The sequence below is a fragment of the Coccinella septempunctata genome, chromosome 2 (genome assembly GCF_907165205.1).
Source record: "Coccinella septempunctata chromosome 2, icCocSept1.1, whole genome shotgun sequence".
Taxonomy (NCBI): domain Eukaryota; kingdom Metazoa; phylum Arthropoda; class Insecta; order Coleoptera; family Coccinellidae; genus Coccinella; species Coccinella septempunctata.
In genome coordinates this window covers 51046120-51059355 of record NC_058190.1, presented here as the reverse complement: position 1 = coordinate 51059355, position 13236 = coordinate 51046120, and the positions used below count along the sequence as shown (strand labels likewise).

At 40.6% G+C, this 13236-nt stretch overlaps 1 protein-coding gene across 1 annotated transcript in view; it reads left to right on the top strand.

Moving 5' to 3' along the window:
* LOC123307370 (neural cell adhesion molecule 2) overlaps positions 1–13236 on the top strand; it is a 146272-nt gene that overhangs the window by 57585 nt on the left and 75451 nt on the right. The gene's annotated exons all lie outside the window — the stretch shown is intronic.

The following is a 13236-nucleotide window of genomic DNA, read 5'->3' as shown; positions in this document are numbered from 1 at the left end:
AAATTTGCACAATCTGCGTCCTGTATCACTGATTTCGCATTCGCCAATTTGCAACTTCGAAATCTCTGTTAGGAACAAGTACTCGTAAATACTCAGGAACGCTGATGGTATAATGGAAGGCTACACCATAATTTGGGTTAAGATTAATTGATTCTCGACGCATTAAATCCAGCAATTCATATTGCGTTTCATCACGAAAAACTATCTCAGGCAAAGCATGTTGGTAGATATCTATAAAATCCTTCAATCAAATATAATTAGCGAACAAATTAGTCTTGAAACCCTTGCTAATAACGATGATAATATAATTCACTCCTAAACCAAGCATTAGAGTCATTCGGGGTAACTGAGCGCAGTGGGTAAGTGTGCGCAGTGCTTATATCTCGACTATGCAATGTATGAAAGAGGGGTTCATTTGGGTGAAGCAAGGGCGCAGAATCGCCATAATAGTTTTTCATAGGAGTGCACCGTGCCACGTTTCTTTAAATTTTTATTTGCAATCAATCAAATTCACTAGTTTTCTTGTTAATTTTCAGCATCTCTGCAAATTCTCCCAGGTCCAAGTTCCGAGTCCCTCAGTGTTAAACAATATTTTATTCGATCATGGGCATATTAATCTAAATATATAATAAAATATTTTAGGTTCTCTTAGCTGCTCAACTCTATAAGAACGTCAATTCAAATTTTGGCTTACTGGGGAAAGTGTGCGCGGGTAAGTGTGCGCATAGATTCATTATATGAGCATTAGTTCAGTGAGGAATAAATTATGACAATGTTGATTTTCTTGGTTAAGACTCGATCAATATTGTCCTATTTGTTCAGAAAAATATGAAGAGCCACCAACAGGGGAATGTATCAAGTGTTGTGTTCACCAAGAATTGTGGCACGAACAATAATGCACTGCTTGTAAAAAGGCGCTTCTGTATTGACAATAAACAGCATTTCTTTGATATTGCAACATTTCGATGGCATTATTTTGTAATTTGTTTCGATTGTGTGGTTCACTAAGCACTGCGTTCACTTACCCCGTGAGGGTGCGCACACTTACCCGCAATACGGGGCATGTGAACGCACTCCGACTTTCTCTACTAAATTCTTTTTTGCGAAAAGAAAACGTTCTTGTTTGTTTACTTTTTGATGTTTTCTTATAGATTAGAAAATTCTCTATCTTATGAATATGTTTTAATTTTCCTAGCTTCAACATTTGAAACAGGGTATGGCTTGAAAGGCAAAAGTGCGCACAGTTGCCCCGAATGACTCTACATCAACGATGTAAAAGTAACATAAAAAAATTGCACAAACCACTGATTGCGCATTCGCCAATTTGCAACTTCGAATTCTGTAAGGAACAAGTACTCGTAAATACTCAGGAACGCTGATGGTATAATGGGAGGCTACACAATAATTTGGGTGAAGATTAATTGATTCTCGACGCATTCAATCCACCAATTCATATTGCGTTTTATAACGGAAAATTGGCAGAATTTCTCTCTCAGGTATAGCATGTGGGTAGATATCCATAAAATCCTGCTAATATCGATGATAATATGATTCACCCCTAAACCATACACTAACGATGTAAAAGTAACATAAAAATTTGCACAACCTGCGAACAGGGTGTCCTATATCACTGATTTCGCATTCGCCAATTTGCAACTCAGTTTTCTGTAATGAACGCGTACTCCCCCTCTGAATAAATAAATAAACAAATCGATTGCGAAACGAAAACCGAATGCTAAGACCGAGAACAATCTCGTATTTACCCAGGGACGCAGATGGCCCGAGAAGAAAGCTCAATATCTATAAATCAACTTGCGTGATCTCGGAGAACAGAGCATCGCTGTCAGGTTAAACCGAATTTGGGGGTAAATAGTCGTCCAGAAGGATAGAAAGTGAGCCCGAGAAGAAAGGAAAGGGGGTTGCGGCTGAATGAAGTGATGCCATTTTTTCGACGTCATGGGAATATGATTCATGAGCTTAGGAATGTTTGTTGAATGAGGTAAAACGGATGGACCCCGCTGAAACGCTGCTTCAATATTTACTCTGCCGCATAGATGTCTTGCTCGGATATGGCGGAATACATTTCGGGACATTCCCAAATGAAAAGTGTGTCCCTTATCGGTTATAATCGTTGCTCTTATTCAGTTCATGCTGACACAGAAAAGAATTCAGTTCTAGAGAGGGAATATGTTGATAAAATCAATCAAAAAGTGAAAAAAATTGCATTTCGTTTCAAGAAACCAATATATACTAAAGTTACAAATAGTTTCAGTTAAAATTCCGACAGATTCAATAAAATCATCTTGACAGCTTGAAGATGATAGGAATGCATTTTTTCAGATATCTCCCTTCCTTTACCTCTAATCGTTGTTGTATTCATTATGAAAGTTTTAGATAATAAAATTCTGAAGCAATTTTTCATTCTCTTTTTCGAGCTAGAGTGTGATAAGAGAGAGAACTAAGCCATACATGAGGAAGGGCAAGGTCAATGTAGAATCCCAGTCTAGAATGTCTTCATCGCCATAGATCTCTAAAAAGTTTGGACGTAGAAAAAACTGCTTCGAACAAAATTTGTAGAAAATGTAATGCTCCACAACTTTTATAATGAATGCGAAAACGAGTTGAAGCCAAGGTGAGGAAATAATTCAAAAAAACTGACTTTTTCGACCTTTATGGCCTAGTTATATTGTTTCGGATTGCTGAAACTGACACATTTTCGTCACACTCAAATTGTCAGAGTAAGAGAATGTATACTATTCAACATGTAACTAACCACATATATCCTAATCTGACACGCTAGAGTATGTACAATTATCGTTTTTTTTTTTCTTTACTATTCTGACAGGCTGTCCTAGACAATTCTCCCTACGTACAGGTCTAATTTTTATACTCTACAAGTTTCAAGGTATCTCCCCTTATATCTGGCACTCTCGAGTAAATCGAATTTCCCTCTTGGGCTCCCCAACTATTGTTTTGAAAAATTCTTGCTTATTATTATGAGAGACAATCAATTGCTGACCTCGAATGAGGGCATTCTCACGTACGCATATTCAATGCAACGAAAGATTACATTCAGATAACAAAAGTTTTTTCTGAAAACTACTATTAGCTGACTAATTAGCCACGATAACACACGACCGCATTCCCGTTGCGAAAACATCGGTAAAAACTGCTGAACAACGCGTATAAATGCAAATCAGAGTAGTTGACCTGATACTAAATGATTTTACAACGTTAGATATAGGACCCTCATCTGAGAATCGGCCATAAATATCCCAAAAACCCATTCACTCCAACCTGCATAATAAACCGAAACACCAGGCCCCCAAGTCGCCGTATACCTAATAGCAATCATATTTGCATGACGTTGTAAACACGCCATCGGCGGTCCCGCCATCCACTCCATCCCCCCTCCCTCTCTTACCACCCCCACCGTTCGCTTTGTAATAATTTTATTGTAAAGATAAGAATAAGTGCCGGAATTATTATTGTTAGTGGGGGCTTAATTTGCCCTTAATAAATTCAGGGGGTTAAGTGATTTCGCAATCGGCCGATATTATTAGAACACGTGTAGTGGATTTTTATGCGAGGGTCGGTTATTGATTCGATTTGCATAATTCGAGTGCCGGTCATTTCCATCTCCGAATTCGGGTTTCGGCTTAAAATATCGGTTGGATTGCAGTGCAGGCCGGACGATTCGATCCGGTACGGTAATTTTGAGGTTAGAATGAACGGTATGGATTGATATTAGCGGTTAACTAGGATTAATCACGAACGGGGAAATCGATGGACTCTAACATGCATGTAATATAATATCCAGCTTGAACGTTTTTCGGTGGGAATTTATCCTAAATAATAGACAGTCACATTGCTTGATGCCCTGTAGAGTATTATGACTCTCACACTCACTACTCTCCAGAGGACATTCACTTATCCCAGATATCTGAGATATCAAAAGGATTAAGCTCTGTTGGAGCCCTTTCTAGGTTTTCGGGCTCGTGTTGGCCCTTGGTTGGATTCCTGATCCACCTGCTCTTCCTGTCGGAGCAAACAGTGTCCTCTGCCTTCCACATGTACTTGCGTACAGTTCTCGCCGTTCCCAGCAGTACCGCCTTCTGCATAAATATTTTCGTCCAACTGAAGTTTCCTCAAGTTCTCCGGTAGTTTCTTTGGTATCAGGCCTGTAGATGAAATGACAATAGGGATGGTCTTCGTCTAACTGAAGTTTTCTCAAGTTCTCTGGTAGTTTCTTCGGTATCAGGCCTGTAGATGAAATGACAATAGGGATGGTCTCGATATCTTTCAATTTCCACTGTATCCTGGTTTGTTCTTCGAGATCTCCGTATTTTGAAAGTTTTTCAGTGTTCCTATCTAGAAGAATTTTGTTATTTGAAATCGCCACGTCGATGAATAGTTTGTTCTCATCCTTATTCAGCAATATAAGGTCAGGTCTATTGTGAGTTATGTTTCGCTCTGTGAGAATCGTGCGAGCCAGTAGAGCTTGTGATGATCATTTTCCAATACAGCATCCGGATAGTAATTGTAATGCGTAACTTTTCTTAACCTTAGAAGTTTATTCCCAATTCTTGGTGAAGAATCTTGGCAACAAGATGTCTATTTTTGTACTCCGTACCCGCGAACTTCTGACATCTCCGGTGATGTGCTGGATAGTTTAATGTGTCGCACAGCCATAACGACAGCTATCGTCTGCCACTGAGGCATCCATGTAGATCTTTTGCTCTCTACACTACTCGTTCATAGGAACCCAAGGAGGTCGTCAATGGAGCGGCCACATTCCTAGGATGCAAGACACAAGACTCCCCAAAATAGCTCTATACGGCGAACTCACTGAGGGAGCCCGGAAACCAGGAGGCCAGTATAAGCGGTTTAAGGATACACTACATCAATCCCTAAAATCAGTTAATGCTAATCATAACTGGGAACAACTAGCATTAGACAGGTCACAGTGGAGGTATTTGGTCCACAGTTATAATGGAGAATCGAGTAGGATACAGCGGCGGCCAGATCTGGTTGGAGACTATCCATGCCCTGAGTGTGGAAGGATCTGCAGGTCACGGTTGGGTCTCTTTAGTCACAGGAGGGCACACAGTCGCAACTAGCACTAAGAAGTTACAAGTCTGTTCGAATTTTGTTTTTTATTTTTTTTTTTTCTCCTTCTTTTTGTAGATTTATTCCCGGTAACGGGATACAGCAATGAATGAATGAATGAATAATGAAACCCACAACATCCTTAGAAGCCTTTTCCGTTACCACGTATCCAGGACCGCTTTCCCCATATGAATGTATCTTAGGCCAACCAGCCCTGGACACTTACAAACTATGTGTTCAGCTGTTTCTGCTTTTGATCCACAGAGCTCACAAATCTCATCTGCTGACTTTCGCATACGGTACAAACGATATTGTACCGACAGTGTCCCGTCAGTAGCCCCACCATCACCTGAAACTCAGCTCGTAAGAGCTTCAGCAGCTTTCTATTGTAAGTCGGTGAAATCATCACGAATTTCTTTGACTGAGTAAGTCCACGAGTGTTTCTCCAGAGGGTTATTCTGTTGTTCAACTCCCATTGTTGAACCACTGCCTCATATTGGTCTTTTCCAAGCCCGTAGAAAGGCTCAGGTCCAGCAGGTGTTAACCTCGATGCTCTTTCTGCAAGGTCATCGGCTTTTTCGTTTCCTTCAACACCACAATGCCAGGGTTCCCATAGTAGGGTCGCATTATTGTCTCTGACCAGTTGGTTTATGGCATTAGAGCACTCCCATGTCAGCAGATATCCCGTGCAGTGTGATTCCAGGGACCTCAGCGTGGCCTGGATGTCCCTGTCAAGTAACAAATAACTCAGTTTCAATATTTCGCCCACAAACCAAATTCCTCGTCAAGAAGACTACGGAATTTTGAAGGGTGATGGTGATATTCTGTGTATGAACGTATTTCTAAACCATTTCTACCACTATTTTCTAAGTAAACTATTAAGTTAGCGTTCTGTATTAAACGTTCTTCTTCACAGTCAAGATTATTCATCTTGTGTTATGATTGCTCTAGATTTTAAAGAGAATATTTGAATGCGCACTCATATATTTCGTTCAGTACCAAATATTTCAGTTTACCTTCACCCTCTTGAAGATTATATTGTGATAGCGAAACACGCGTCGTGGTTAAAAAAATCAGTTTCGTGAAAATCGTATAATCTGTTTTAATTTCAATCAACAAACAGCCTGTACACCTGGGTATATGAAAACAAAATTGGTACCTTCCGGCAGACCGATTCCAATACCGCCTTTTTTGGTCGAACCCCAACCAGTCTGGCTTCGGATATGCCAACTCTGCCCACACATCGACGCCAACAAAATCCCCGACGCCGGCACCAAACAACGCCAATTTACAGAAACCCAAGCCACACACGTCCGTCCGCTCAAGAAGGGCACGTTCCGCTCCGACCGATATATCGGAATTCCAAACTACCGGACCCCGATGAAATTTCGAAGGTCCGAGGCCGGCCAATTCCCCATACTCCGGCTCGGCGGCCCAATATGCATAGCGACGGCCCGATATGCGGCCCCTTATTGCGACACGGAAACGTCGAATCACGTCAAGATCGCTACGGGGCGGTGGCTGAATTTTATGTTTGACGCCGTTCGTGTCGGATCGCCATAAACGTTCGATTTTATTACGTTAAAAACCGGACGAAAGTGGAAATACGCAGGGGCTCATTGCGATTCAGATGCATGTTATTTCCGGTGGCGGAAGGAAGGGGTAATTTCTGTCGGGCGGGGTGCAATTGATATCCGGTAATGAATTTTTATGGAAATTCGCGGGGGTATCTTGCGGGCGATTCGATCAGCTGGGAGCTTGTGAATGCCGGTTATATTGGAGATCATGAGAAAAACCGTTCGTTCCGTTTATTGAAATTTTTGATGGTCTTGAGTCTGATCGAATGGAGATGGAGAAGCTTTGTGAGCTTGTATGATTTCGTAGAACCACTTGGGTTCCATGTAGGCTCTGTAACTGTTTCATGTCAATTTTAACCTGTATCGACTAGAAAATTTCTCCTCTAGCCCGGGATCGAACTCAGTGCCTCGCGATTGCGATATACTAAGCCGACGCTTTAACCACTAAGCCACGGACGCTATATCTTGTAAGGTATCTATCGAACCATTTCAAATCTATGCTCGTACGAAAGGTGACATTCCGAACTTAAACATTTCTCTTGCTACTTTTTGCAAGGGTCCATTTCCTTGTAAGTTTAAGGGTATTGAAAATGGAAGGCAACAAAAAGAAAAGTTAACCTGCATTTTAGCAATCGTAGCATCGTCAAGGAGCTAGAGATCGATCATGAAACGTATTTAAACCATTTGTACTGAGCTGAATATGGAAGGCAACTCGATGTTTTGGTGTTACACCAATTGACATTGAAAAAACATAATGGATCGAATTCGAATCTGCGAAGCCTAGTGACGGGTGGTGACTAAGGGTTGAGAAATGGATGGCTTACGACATCACTATGCAAAAACCATCGGTGAAGCAGCTCAAACGGTGATGGGTCTGGAAAGCAATCACCCATTATCACTTGCTTCCAGATTTGACCGATTTAAACTAAAGATTGAACAGAGACGACCAGAAATTACCCAGAGCAGAGGTGTTTGTTTTCCATCAAGACCACACAGGCAATAGTGTGATTCCCCAAAAACTCCAGAAGCTGAGATGAGAAATTTTGATACATCCACCATATAGTCCGGACCTGACACCAAGGTTCCGAAAATCGTGAGTTTTTCACCAATAGGAACCAAGGCTCAGATAGAAGAAGCATTATAAAACTACTGTCTAAATGACAACAAACCATGTAACATCTTCGACCTATATCGTACAATCCGAGATATGCCAAATCAACGTAAAATATGATGTTTTTGTCCCATGTGATTAAGTTTATGATTCTTGGCAAATACTCCTAATCAATCACGTTAGGCGAGGAAATATGATGAAAAAGTTATTATAGCTATTTCTTCCACGAAATATCAGAGAAGTTCTGGCCTTTTCATCCGTGGTCTTTCATGTATTTCAATTGACGTTTCGCCCACAACTGCAGTGGGCGTCTTCAGAGGAATCTTCTTCTAAGATTTCATCCTACCTATAACTTATTCACAATGCGAATCCTACATTTAGATCGAATCTTGAAAAATGTGTTCATCGTACAAAAGTTTCAAGATAAAATTCAATCCATTATTCTCTTGGGGTACTACCTACAAAAATACTTCTAATTTCACAAGTCCACGGTTTTACAAATCTGATCCTTGGCTTAACTGAACAATTTGAAGTGGTAGTTGAAATACATTAGACCATATTGTGGCTACTCGCCACATCTATAAGTTCTCATACAGCATTTCGACAATTATATTTCACGCCTATATCAGAACTCGAAAATTAAATCCATAAACAATGCCGATTTCTGGCATGGTGGTGCTGTTAACCTTCCGGTCGTGGGGATGCTCTGTGCGGCAGCGGCGTTCTGTTCTCGGAAAATGCGCATACCGAAATAAATATTTTCAACCACGCAATCCTTTCTTTGCCCGGAAAATGCCGGGGGCGTTGCGATGTTCTAATTTAGCGGAGGGCTCATATTGCATTCTCATCACGTTTGAGGATCGTAAATAATGGTAGTTTACAGCTTATCCATCCGGCTTATCATTTCGGAACGATGGGATATTTATGTTTTCGAATAACGAACGAAGATTCAGACGCTGATTGGATCGAGGTGATTAAAAGCCTTGGAGGGATTTCTGCTGGAAAATCAACGAATGGTTATATACAGGATGTACCGACTACAATCAACGTTCAGTAATATTCATAGAAATTCAAGTGAGTTCTCAAGCTGTTTCTAGCTTATTCATTTGATCACAGGGGTCTTATTTTCAAATGTCTGTTTATTCTTTCCTTGTTAGTTCTTCCTTCAATAATGGATAAGACGAATCCAATGGTTGTTTGTGTTTAATTATTATTTGTAGCTTACACATTAAAACTCCTTGGTGTAGGTTGGATTCCTGATATCAAGGTGCTTCTTGAAAAAGTTGATAGTGTTCTTTCCCATATTTTTCCGTATTTCCCATGTACTTGTGTACTGTTCTCGCTATATCTAGCAGTACCACTCAAATCATATCGAATTAGTATGAGAACACAGCACATTTCATCGACTTGGCGATTCCAAATAACAACAAGCTACTAGATAGGCAGATTGAGAATATTTCGAAGTTTCAAGGGACCAACCAGGAGACAATATAAGTTGGAAGGTGTTAAGACCATCATACACAATTCATTTAAAAAATCATTTCTGATTTCCAGTTCAACTTGGACAAGATTTCTTAGCATCAAAGTTGCAATTTTAGCTATTGTATGTAATGGAGAAGGCAAGATATCATAATTGTGGCTCACCATATAATCAATTTCCTTCCGTTATGATCGTTTTTAGAGACAAGAAGTTCGGATTCAAAAAATAATGCTCTCTTTCATCAGCTGATAACATATTCGGATTTTTTTCATAAATACTAATACTTCATGACATTTACTGACCTGAAATTGATAATAATTAACAAACTTGAATCCAGTTCCGACAACCAATCTTCAAAATTGAGAAAAAACAACTATAAACTGAGAAAAATGGATTTATCTGAAGAAAATCTCCAAATCCCCTTCAGAAATAACTGCATTAACATTTTACTTCGCTTAAATCTATTTTTTGAAATGCCATACATTCGGGATTAAAAAAATTTCTCTGATTGAACACTGGAAACGCAAGGACAGAGTGTTTCAAAATAACGACCTCAATCTGAAGACCAAGACAGCTGTTTACAAAGCAGTGGCCCTCCCAACGCTTTTTTACGGAAGCGAAAGCTGGACGCCCTACAGGCGACATATTAAACAGCTTTAACAAAGGCAACAACGTCATCTAAGACAAATAATGCACATCAGATGGTTCCACAAAGTTTCAAATGCAGAAGTCTTGCAGAACGCGAGTTGTATAACCATTGAGACTCAGGTAACGAGGGTCCGACTTAGATGGAGCGGCCACATTCTGACGATGCAAGACACAAGACTCCCCAATAGCTCTGTATGGCGAATTAACAGAGGGAGCTCGGAAACCAGGAGGCCAGTATAAGCGGTTTAAGGATACACTGCATCAATCCCTAAAATCAGTTGATTACAATCATAACAGGGAACAACTAGCGTTGGACAAATCTCAGTGGAGGTCTTTGGTCCACAGTTATAATGGAGACTCGAAAAGAATACAGAGGCGGCCAGATCTGGTTGGTGACTATCCATGCCCAGAGTGTGGAAGGATCTGTAGGTCACTGTTGGGTCTCTTCATTCACAGGAAGGCACACAGTCGCAAATAGCCCTAAGAAATTATAAGTTTTATCGCACCGATAGTTTTGTTTTTGATTCTTTTTCTAGATTTATTCTCGGTAACGGGATGCAGCAATGAAGATGATGATGGAAACGGATGACTGTCAAATTATTAATTAATAAGGCATTGAATGTTTTGTAAGTTGTGAATTCACTGACACTGACGTGGGTCAGAAAAAAATCTGCTTGTCGTAGTTGGCCCACCCTGTACGCGTAATTCCAGACGGAAAACTCCACTTTCCGGATCACTCTTCCAAAAAAAATGACACTAATGGCTCCGCTATTAATTGCGACGTAGACAATTGATGTAAATGTTGCCCGGGCGGTCTGGCAATCCGTGCCCCGTTCTCGGGCACAAAGAAATAACGAAAGAGCCCCAGACGCATTCCGATTTCAAAGACCGGGAAACACAATAATAAGCGAGACTTCCGCCGCACTCGAGTAACACTCGTGGTCCTAGCAGCGGAAACGTCTAAAAGTTGAAATGTTGAGAGTTCCAGCTGAGGTAATGGCAACAGAAAGGTCGCAATTGATTCCGAATCGTTGACGATGCCGTTGCCCTTGTTCTCTCGTCTGTGTGCCACGAGGCCCATATAAGCGGCTGGATATCGATATTATTTCCCCTTCGGGGTATGGGATATCTAGTAAATATTTGTACAGACTCGGCCGAATGGGTTTCCGTAGGAGGGATTGATCTTTTCCATTCATATTTGGCGATTCGATATTATGGATCGACTGGCTGATGCGACCCGGCCACTTTCGGAGGAATGAACTTTGGTATGTCAATGAGGAAATGGCGAATCCAAGGTATTTTTGAAGGTTTAGTTATGAGAAAAACAACGTTTTGATTGCTGTTACCGTCAGCTTTCTATGGAAGCGAAAATGCTGTCAAAAGAAAATTGATACTCCACAAAAGTTAAGGAAGTTCAGTAATTTTGTGATCGTTTCAAATAATTACTGATTTATGAGAATTCTAATATTTACTCTCTTACATCTGAATGTCTTTTTGTTCCTCGTTCGATAACTTCTTCAGTTTCAGAGAAGTTCTTGCAGGATGTAATCAGAGAATCAGAGGGATGTTGCAAATTTCTCGCAAGGTATTGAACGCGTAGTCTCGTCCGAGACGATCTTGGACGCCCAAGATCTACTCCTGCACAAGATCGGTTTCTCACTGTGACTACCCGAAGAGAGCGTTTGAGTATTATGCACTAGCGGCTTTTGAATGCTTCTGATGTTTTGGTACCGATTGAAACAGTTCGTCGAAGACTTCGAGAGGCTAATAAACATTGCCGATAACTTTTGAGAAGGATTCCAATAATTCACGTGCGATTTCGATTAGAATATTAGGATTTCTTATACATATCTGAAATTGGTGAGAAAAATGTATCCAATTGTCCGAATTGTGTCTATTTTTGTGGAGCAGTATATCTATATTGCCCACTTAATCTTTTACGCTTGTGTTCGCGAGTGAGTGGAATTCCCGTAAATGAGCGTCTCTATTTTAAATAAACTTGTCTTCTGACAGTGCTTAAGGAAATGAAGGTACTAGTGGCTTCTCGAAGATGTCGACTGGCATTCCACAAAAAAGAGAGGCTTTCTTCTCACCGAAATAACTGAAAAACTGTCTTTTACTTGCGTTGTAGCACGTAGTCTTCAATTTATGAGTCTTTGACGTTTCAAATTATCGTATGTAAACGTGATATTACACTGCCATTAACATTGCCAGGGATCTCTGGTGACATGGGAGTACCGTTATACCATATAGTAACTGGACAGAGGCAATAAAGTTACTTTACTATGGGTACCAGGGCACTGTGGTGTTGAAGGAAACGAGAAAGCCGATAAACTTGCCAAAAGAGCATCAAGGTTAATACCTGCTGGACCTGAGCCTTTCTGTGGGCTTGGAAAGTACCAATACAAGGCGGTGGTCCAACAATGGGAGTTGAACAACAGACTAACCCTCTGGAGAAACACTCCTTACTCCATACTCAGTCAAAGAAATTCCTGATGATTTCACCGATCTACACCAGAAAGCTGCTGAAGCTGTTACGAGCTGAGTTTAGGTTATGGTGGAACTGCTGACGGTACACTGTCCGTACAATAACATTTATACCGTATGGAAAAGTCAACATGAGATTTGTAGGCTCTGTGGATCAGAAGCAGAAACAGCTGAATATATGGTATGCAAGTGTCCAGAGCTGGCTGACCTAAGAACTATTCATATGGGAAAACCGGTCCTGGATACACACTAGGTAACGGCCAAGGCTCCTAAGTTTGTTGTCGGTTTTATCAATACCATTGACGACCTCCTTGGGTTCCTTTGAATGAATAGGTTAGAGAGACCAAAAGATCTACATGATCGTAGTTCCCAGAAGGCAACAACAAGTAATAATATTTTATTACGTAGGATGATTTGATCTTATTGCGAACGAAATCTACACTGGCCAAAAATCTTTGAAATGTGCATTCCTGGCACCTGCTTTGGAAATAATGGAACTTGATGAAAACTTGCTTCACTTTTGTTTAGATAATCTTTATAGTTTGATGGATTACAGAATCCGTCATCATACTTAACTTTTGACGAGCAGTTCATTTCCATATTTTTTGGCAAATGCAATGATTATCTTCTTCAAGCTAAACTGATGATGAGCCAATAAGTCTGAAACCTGCATGTATAAGCTCTCCTTCGTTTCATTTCTGATGCCTCCACCTCCCATAGAAATTCAATATTTTCGCTCCATTATCCTGGTCGACGGACGGTCAATCCATTTTTAATACGCACTTCTGGCCGTAACGCGTCGTGTCACCACGGATTCGAAGCGA